The sequence below is a fragment of the Calliphora vicina genome, chromosome 2 (assembly GCF_958450345.1).
Source record: "Calliphora vicina chromosome 2, idCalVici1.1, whole genome shotgun sequence".
Lineage (NCBI taxonomy): Eukaryota > Metazoa > Arthropoda > Insecta > Diptera > Calliphoridae > Calliphora > Calliphora vicina.
The window spans coordinates 109,507,894-109,518,410 of NC_088781.1; positions in this window are offsets into that span (position 1 = coordinate 109,507,894).

Below are 10,517 nucleotides of genomic sequence, written 5' to 3' on the forward strand. Positions count from 1 at the left end.
TGAATTCTCTGTTGTACACGCTAGCAGTTTAATGTGGCCTTGGTATCAGCCAGCATCGTCATTTTTAGGGTATGAACCGGGATTCTCCTTTAGGATTTTCCTGTACATCTAACATCTTTTGACGGATCATCACCCATTTGTCATGAGAGATGGCTCCGTCACTTACGCTCCTGTCAATAATGGCTGTAACCAATGGGTTTTCTTGCAACTTCACTGTATGTCTTATTGACAATACGAACCTCACCTTGCTTTAGACGTTTAGTTCTTGACTTCAAGTTTTGCTGGTGAAGATGTTCCTCCTACGAACGTTCCAAAACTAATGCAGCTTGGTCCGCAGCAGCTGTATTAAAATTAGGATCAGAGCAATCCAGTTCAGCCAATCGGGCTTTAGCCCAGTCTAAAGCAGACTTTTCGTCGCTTGATAGCGCTTCGACCGATTGTTATCTATAAAGGTCAATAATGTTCAAGGCGGCACGCCTTTCAACGAAGGTTCTCCTTGCAGTCTTTCATCTCCTTGGACCGTCAAGGATGACGGACCAGCCTGTACAATTGTCGCTGAGGCTACTGGTTGGCCCGCAGAGCCCAAAGTACGGATGGTTGCTGATTGTTTTTGCAGCGAGGGCAAGTGCAGCCTTGGGGGTACTAGGCTTGACAACCATGGTAACCTCACTGCCTGGAGTCATACCATCTAAAGATAAGATGGTAGGCTTTTTGCAATTTTTGTTCCCACGAGTAAGCGTAAGGGGATCATTAAGGAGTTTGGATAGAAGTGATTTGGGGAAGGGACAGTTTTTGTCCGCGGGTTATAACAATGGAGATGACGAGAGAGGATTTTGTTAATACCAGACCATTTGTCAAAAAATTTATCATTTGTAGTAACAGTAATTCTATCACCAATAACATCCCCTTACGACCACTCATTGCAAGTGTATCGCAAGGGAATGTTCATTGGCTTACCCATTTCCTGCTATTAACCTAGCTATACCAAGACTTTTCTAGATGATAAAAGTGATCTAAAGCTGACGGTAAAACGTTTTTTTTTTTCTTAATGTTTATCTAAATATTGATGAAGTGACTTTGTCAAATTTATGTTTGACAAACAATTACAAGAAAAATTACAGCTAAAAGTCATTAAATTACAATCGACAAAGACCAACCGCCAGTTTAATACCAGTATATTCCAACTAACATGCAATTCTCCTAACCAGAATCAACGAAATTCTATTAAATTTCTACTTGAATAACCACTCAACTACTTCAAACTTTTTAATTTTGCTAGACTTTTCCACCACCACAGCAGTACCCTCAAATGTACGAGTATTAAGTTTCATTAAGTTTATTTATTTAGAACAATAGCAGCAATAGCTACAATAGTATTGTTCCTGGCCGCCACACTCCCTTTCCTGTTTCATTTTTACACTTTCTGTTAATTAGGTTACTATTCTATACTCTGCACAATCCCTGTATATTCTGCCCCTAACTCCTTGGAAAGTATTGTTTTGTATCATTGTTTTTTGCTTCTGCTTCCTTCAGCAAAAACAACAAACAATGATTCTTTTCAATTTGACCAAAATAAAAATAATAAAACACAGACCAGAATTATTCCCAAAAAAAAAAAATGGGAGGAAAGCTAGTTTCCTTTGTGCTGGAGAATATAGTCATTGTCATTTGGTTTACTTTACTTTAGTTTGGTTTGTTTTATTTGTCATTATTCGTAGCAAGTTCCATTGCTATAGTAGAGGGATTTATAGACAAAAGTTTAACAAGTTTTCTTAAGAAGGAAATTAAGACTTTCGCTTGAAGTAGTTTTCTGTATGAATTACATTCATTAAAATTGCATTCAATAGATGTTAAGTTTTAATAATGAAAGTGTCTATTTATTACATTTTTCGACTGTTGCATATAGTATTTGGAGGGAGAATGTGGTTTTTACCCTCTCATTAAACAAATGAAGATTGTGAAGCATTATCAACTTGATGAAAAGAAAAAAAGGGGTGAAAATTAGAATATTGAATTTATTATTTCGCATCGAAATAACCTAATTTTTGTAACACCAAAGATTATTAAGTCAGCGGTTAAAGTATGAAACAGGAAGGAAATTGTTTATATAGAATTAGGACTCATAATACAGATGAGATCACTGCAGTTCCTACAGCAATAATTAGGTTATGACATGATGTAAAGGAGGATATTACATTAACAATTTCGTATATTTTAAATATTAAGCTACTTTTTAGCAGGAACTTTATTCCACATAAGATATAATTGGATTTCTCTGTAAAGTTATGTGCAATATACAGGCCAACACAACTTTTCGTTCTTTAGAATCACAAATCTCAATCGAATATCCTAATTTGAAATGCCTATCGATGATATGGAATACAACCTCGTAAAAATTTCCGCCGAGGGTTCGTTGGGAGGCGCACATCGGAAATGTCCAATTTTTCATCACTCTGGCGCATAATGTTGGCTATGAAGGCCACTGTATTTTATCTGCATAGACCTGCGACTTATGAAAACCCCACAAGTAAAAGTCTAACGTTGTCAATTCCCACAATCTCGATGGCCAGTTCACAGCACCTCCACAGTAGCAGCTGTGTGGCACGTAGCGTCGTTCTGTTGAAACCACATGTATATAAGTTCCCGTCGTTCCTATTTTCTGTTAACCCCTTTGCTTTTCCCCAACTCTTGCGCTGATATTTACTTCGGCCCTTTTTTCTTTTCCCTTGCGCGTTCCAGTCTATGTCAGTTTTATTGATGTCGTTAGGCTGCCTTCTAAGAGTGTGGACGTTTCAACTCCATTTTCATCTGCTCATTTGAATCGATAAGATTTGTTGGCCTGTTTCTTCCTAGAGCATATGATTTGATATGGTTCTCGGCCAGAATTCACTTAGGATACTGCAAAGACAACGGTTCACGAATACTTGCATTTGGGGGCCACTTCTTTTTATCTGCATAGAAAACCCCACAGTTAAAAGTCTAACGTGGTCAAATCGCATGAGCTCGGTAGCCCGTTCATAGCACCTCCATGTGGAATCAGCTTTGTGGCATCTAACGCCATTCTGTTGAAACCACATGTATATAAGTTCCCGTCGTTCCTACAAGGAGCTCTTGCCAATGATATTTACTTCGGCCCCATCTTCTGTTCCTTTGAGGGTTCCAGTCTATGGCAGTTCTAGAGACATCGTTAGGCTGCCTTCTAAGGGTGTGACCGACGGCATTTTCGTCTCCTTTTTTCAATCGATAGGATTTGTTGGCTTCTTCCCAGAACATATGATTAGATATGGTTTTCGAACAGAATAGACGTAGGATCTTGCGAATACGGCAGTTCACGAATACTTGCATTTTTCGTATATAACAAGTGGCAGCGTTCCAAGTTTCGCATTGAAGATTTCAATTTTCGTACGCAGAGATAAAGAGGGTGATCTCCAAATAGGTTTTAGGCGGCCAAATGTGTGACGTGCCTTCTGCAGGCGATTGTCGATCTCCTCACCCGATCCTCCGTATGTAGATATAATGCTCCCAAGATAGCACAATTGACTGTCATCTTCTATTTCGTTTGCACCTATTGCAAATAAATTCCGGGAGGTTCCATTTATAAGTAAAGTTTTTGTCTTCATGACATTTATTTTCATACCTGCTGTATGCCGCTGCCAGCGCTACGTTTCATATGTTCGCCGCGAGATCTGAGTATCTGTGAGCTAGTAAACAAATATCGTCTGCATAATCCAGATCGTTTAGGTGACCTTACAATCCCCAGAATATCACCCTGCCGTTATCGAAGGCACTTCAAAGTAAAATGTCTAGAACTACATTAAATAGAAATGGTGACAGGACACATCCTTGTCGGACACATATCCCAACTCTCAGAGTTTCACTCAGCAATTTGCCATGTTTTATCCTACAAGAGACATTACGATATAAGCTTTCATAAGGCGTAAAGTTTGAGAAGTATTCTCCTACATGTCAATGAACTCCAAATCATTATCGAAGGCCTTCTCGCAGTCTATGATTGTCTACAGATTGTTCTACAATAATATGTAGGCTGTTTATGTGGTCGACTTATGGGGTCTGAATCCAGCTTGGTTATACCATAGAGTTGGTGTTAACCTGTTGGAAATGCTTTTGGCAATTATCTGGACAATAACCTTATTAATCACGCATAGTAGAGTAATGACGCGCTTGTTATTAGGGTCCGTGAGATCGCCCTTTTTTGGTATATTTATTATCACGACCTCAGCCAGCTCTTTGTCGAGATTTTCGCTCTCCCAGAATGAATGAATGATTGGCAGTATTCTTTCAGCACAAGTACTTTTGTGGGTCGAACTTCCAGAGCTCAGTAGAGATTCCATCAACCACATGTCGTTAGTGTCTATATCATACATTTCAGGCCAAAAGATGTTGGTAGTCAGGGCATTACCGCCAACGTCGTTGTCAAATAAATGTGGAACGATGAAGCCACCAATCCAAAATCCTCACCAGTACATTAACTTTTTCGAGATGCATTAGACTTTTTTAATCTCATGTGGATTTATATTATTTACATACCCAATCATTCAGAAATGGAACTCACCGTAAAATGGGCGAAGCTAGCAGACCGTTGCCCGAACAGAACAGCCATTTGATAAAACTGAGTAAATGACAGCCAATTCGATGGATGTAGTTTTAACAATATGGTCACTATCAACTGTAAAAGTTCGGAAGTCCCCATATGTGTTTGTTATTTTAAGCCGCCTAACTTTGGCAAAAATATTGAAAATGATGCCATCCACAACTAATTGACTAAGTGAGGTCAATATGGTAAATTATGTATGTATATGAATGACTACAGTTGTCATAATATTGCTTGACAACTTGTAATCGTTGTATTTTTAAATACTATCTACTCAAATAAATCTCTTAAAAACTGACAATATTGTTACGTATTTTACCTTTTAAAAACGGTGGTTTATTTCCTTTAAATAAACCTAATTCATTTGATTGCAAATAAATGCAGTTTGGGTGTTTAAAATTATTTAAATAATCACTTTGTGTTTTAATACACACACTTTATAACGTATAAGAATACACTGATAATATAGTTGATATTCATTCTAACAACGCCTATGATCATACTGACTGCAACCGCTGCCACTATTTATATACAGCGGCATAATCTTCCAGTAGCTTCATGAATTATCTTAACGGACAAAACTAGAATGTTCTATTTCTGAGCTTTTAGCAGTTTCAATGTGTTCTATCAACATTGTCGATAAGTAGATAATTAGAAACATCTACTGATGGAAATGTTTACATATAAACTTGATGAATGATACAAGCAGTCGTTGCAGACTGTTAAATTCAAATTGATAGTGCAATTCCGTAATAATATTATTTACTTCTGTGGCATCTCATCTCATAAACAAATTTATTATAATTCTTAAAACATAAGGCTTTGTATATGCATAACCTTGACCTTTATAAAAAAAAACTATTATCGATTTCCTACCACATAAATGTCACAGCTTCAATGGAATTCCTAAAAATTCCTTACATTTCAATATTGTTTTAGCATACTTTGGAATAATATTCCTTGAATTTCTACATACATATGAATGTGTGCCATTGTCAGCTGAACTAAAGGAAAAATATTAAACATACATAGAATAGTTTTAGTTTTTTTTATTTTTCAACTATGACCCAAATTTTTTCTCCTACACTGTGTAACTGTGATGATGATGATCACAGGGATGCTAAAAACAAATGTACAAATACTTTGTGGTAGTATTGACTTTTTCTCATTCTAATGGTCTTGCTGTTAAGCTATGAACACTTGAAATATGGTTGTGATTTCCTTTACAGTATTTTTTTTGTGCCTTTTCTCTCAAAATGAAACCCTTTAAGTCAGTTTATGAACATTTACATATGAACACATAAACAAATCTACATAAATGTACTGCAGGTTTAAATTTGACTGACTGTTTTGCATGATGTTGAGAGAGAGAGGAAACTTGTGTTTGGGTGGAAAAATGTTGAATAAATCATCAGGTACAAGTGCCCTGTAAGCTTTTTTAGCCCAAGGCTAACTTACATACATATATATGTTAATATTTGTGAGTGTATGCGAGTGTGTGTTAAGGATAATATTTGCATACAAGTTAGTCACCTTTTTAAAAGAACAAATATTAAATATTTGTATTTTAGTTGTAAAATAATATAATAAAATATTCATATGAATCCGCATGTATGCCCATATACACTGACTTGCACATTAGGATGGCTCTTATAACATTTAGAGGATGCACATTTTATTTGAGTCAAAGTACTCCTTAATATATTTCAAATACAAAAATTATTGAATAGATAATTTTCGTAATTGAAAACACATTTTTGTTATTTTTTGTGTTTCAATTACGAAAATTATCTATTCAATAATTTTTGTATTTGAAATTCAACCAAAACTCAAAATTCAATAGAAAATATCAAGAAATTTTTTTTTTGAGCAACTGAATACTTGATTTAGTTATGAAATAATTAAAACCAGTTCTTCTACATAAATAAAAATCAAATGTCGTTCGTTGGCATTTGCATCAGTTGAGAACGGTTACACCGATTTGGAAAATTTTTTTTAAATATTCATCATAGTCCAACATTGGTTGTTAGGGAATGAAAAATTTACCAAACTCACTTTTACGCCCACTTTTTTCGATTTATCTAAAATCAGAAAACTGCTGTACCGATATGGCAGTTGTTTTTTTCTTGGACCAGCTTGGAGAATAGAGTGAGTGATGTTTGTGGACATTTGATTTGAATTTTCCTATATTGAAAGTTCAGGAGGAAGCTTAGTCCACATACGGATAGCACGACTAAAGAACGAATTTTCTCTGTAATGTGTTGTGCGATCCACTGTCCAGTCGACAACGAATTGATGAGCTCTTGCCGAAGAACGAGTGTTGCGTAAATTACTACGGATTTCGGGAACAAGTTCTCTAATTTCAGCAGAGCACATACCATTGTAGTATCGGTAGAACAGTGAAACACAACCCACATTGCGACGCTGGATACCCTACTGTCACCGATAAGCACCTTCGACCTCTCTTGTACGCGGTCGAGTAACTCTAAAATAGCACCGGCCCACACATAAGAGTTGTTTTTCATTTTAGGTCGGATATAAGTGGTATAAATAGAAAGGAGATCAAATGGAGTGAAGTATTTCTTGGTACCGTGAAATAACTCCCCACGAAAAAATGAAATAACACCCAACAAATTTTTCATACAACTTGGGACTTATTTCATTATGAAACAACTCCTAATGCATAGGGAGTTACCCAGCAAAAACTTCGCTTACAAAGGCTACAATGTCTTTTTAATAATGTCTTTTTTAATAACTTACTTTTTAAGTAGTAAAGTCTAAAAAAACAAAATAAACAAACAAAACAAAAAAACTGTTACTTTTTTTCAATTTGCCCATTTTTTTTATTGCATGTTTATTTTTAGAAAAACAGAAAAGAATATTGCATTACTGTGTGAAAACCATTATTTGATGCACAATGAAATAGCTAAGCAGTGGTGTAGTGAGCACAACGACAGACTACCAAACAGAAGGTTGCAGGTTCGAATCGGGTCTGCGACTTATTTTTTTTTTTATTTTTTTGTGTAAATAAAAATTCTATAAATAACTCTACTAACAAAACAACTTATTTCTGGCCAAAATATAAAGGATTACTTTTGGGACATCGCGAACAAAAATAATGACTTCTTACAGTAGAAAAATAAGTAGTTGAATCGTCAAATTCCCCTTATTTTTCGGCTTATTTGTAAGAAAAGTTTTTGCTGGGTATTTCATAATTTTTTGTTGGGAGTTATTTCATAATGCAATAACTCCCAATGAAACAACTCCGATTGAAATTTTTGTTGGGTTTTATTTCATTTTATTTTGGGAATTAGGAATTATATAATTATTATAGTTATATTATACTGTATTGGGAGTTATTTCATTTTTGTTGGGTTCTACTTTGCAAAAGCAGAACCAATATATATCAAAAACTGGCTTCACTCAGAAAAGTTTTTTGCATTGCCGGCCTTCGGCCGTGCGCAAAGGTTTTCTCATCTGGGGTGTATCAAAAACCGGCTTCGCTCAGAAAATATTCTTTTTACATCGTCGGCCTTTGTCAGGTTGCAACGATTTCTTAATCTGGTGTGAAATGAAAATCGGCTTTCTGAAATATTATAGCCAGATTTTGATAAACCCCGGAGGAGAAAACCTCAGTTTTTGACACATCTCAGAGGAGTAAAACTTTGCGCTACGCCACAGGCCCGCAGCTATTTCACGGTACCGTATTTCTAACATCGGTTTAGAAAGCAAGATAAAAATTGTCCACGCCCACTAACACGCCAACTTATACGCCCACTTATCAAATACCAAGGACAGTGACATGGCTCAGTTAGTGCGGAGAATTCCAACGTTGAAGTCACTCAACTTCAAATAATTTTCCATTCATGAAAGACATCCAACTGTTGTTCATTTAGCCGTACATGTGGAAAATGGTCAAAGTGTGTACTTTATTGAGGAGAATGTATTACAACATTGACCAGATTTTTTGAAATGTGCCGAGATGATGAATTTGCCCGAATGCAAATGCTTTACTCCGAAATGCCAAGACTTCGAAGCAATCGCCAAAGAAATTCCAATGGCGGAAACAAGGAAATTCAGTTTCAGGATTCCCCCATTTATTTTTCACCGGTGCATTAGGTCGGAAACAAGGAAATTCAGTTTCAGGATTCCCCCATTTATTTTTCACCGGTGCATTAGGTCGCTTTTACACAGTCCATCCAAGAAATGATAAGTGTTTCTATTTGCGTTGGCTATAAATCACCGTTGGTGGCCCAACATCGTTCCAAGATTTTCGAACTATAAATGGTGAATTGTGTGACACGTATATAGAAGCGTGTCAATGCTTGTGATTGTTAGAAAATGACACTCATTGCGAATACATCCTCGGATATACTGTGCTTTCGTCAAATGCTCATCAAATACGAACATTGTTTATCTCATCATGATTCCCATCCAAACTGGCTGATTTGTGGAGCAAATACAAAGATGCCATGCAAATACATCAGATGCGAATTAGAATATCAAATCCAAATTAGCAACTGAGCGAGGAAATTTACAACGAGGCTTCGATATTAATTGAGGATATGTGAAAGATGGAACTGAAGGATTTTTAGACTCTCCCTGTGGAACTGGAAAAACTATTTTGATTTTGGCAACGATAGGCTCGCAGAATGACATTGCACTGATATTATCAGGAATTGCAGCTACGTTGTTGGAAAACGAACTGCTCATCCAGCACTTAACTTGCCACCTGATTCCACGGTCAACGCCAGCCGATGAACTGGTACTCACGCCGCAAGACTTGGATTACCTTACCACGATTTATGCAGAAGTTGTCAGAATGAGGAAGAGACCATCCTACACTTCTTTTGTAATTGCCCGGCACTGGGTGATTTACGTGCCAGGCTTTTAGATAATCGATCATTTAGTACCCTCTCCAGGTTATCTGTGAAGGAACTACGGTGCATAGACGCCTTCATCAGGGAAAGCAGATGGTTGATAAAACCAGTTATGCAAACTGTACCTCTTAGTGACCCAACAACTATCCCTAGATGGTCTGCGTTAGCTGAATTCTCTGAATTTTTAACCCCTCTCCTCCTCCTTCTATCATTTCTATCTACACTCTACTCTTGCAAATTTCGCTATAACTCAATCTATAGATTTTCCTTTTCTTCAACTTCTATTTTCTATCTGTCTTCATTTTCTTCTTCAGGTATCACAAAGGGAACGATCTTGGACCCAAGTGAGCTGTACGAGACGAAGGTTTTGGACGGGTGCCTGAATACCATACCAAGGCCTGTTTGAAGTCGTCCGCTTTGTGGCAATACGTCAAGAAACTCAAAATTACTGTTAACATGCGTGCCGAGCTGCAGAACGAGAAGTATTTTCCAAACAATTACTCGACTTTGGCAACGGCAAAATGACATTTCGACCGGCTGCATTAAATTTCCCGGAATAAAAATCCGAACTCATCCGAAAGGTGTTTTCAAACATTACACAAAATTACAAAAATCATTGAAATTGCTGTCGAATTGATGACTTACAAATCGGTAGATTCCGTTACTTTCCAAGATGATGTCGTCAACTATCCCAACGAGTTTTAAATCTCGCTGGAATTACGTGGATTACCAACTCACAATCTCCAACTGAAAGTCGAATCGGTAATCATAATGTTACGAAACATAAACCAACCACATTTTTGTAATGGAACCCGACTTGCCTTAAAAAACCTGATGAAAAACATCAGCGAAGCAACAATACTTAAGGGAAAGTACAAAGGAGAAGACGTTATTATACCATGGATCCCAATGGCTCCGACCGACAGATATTCGATTTTAAATGGTTGCAGTTTCCGGTACGGCTTGCATTCGCAATGACAATTAATAAATCGTAATTGCATGTTTGCGGCATTAACCATGATCTA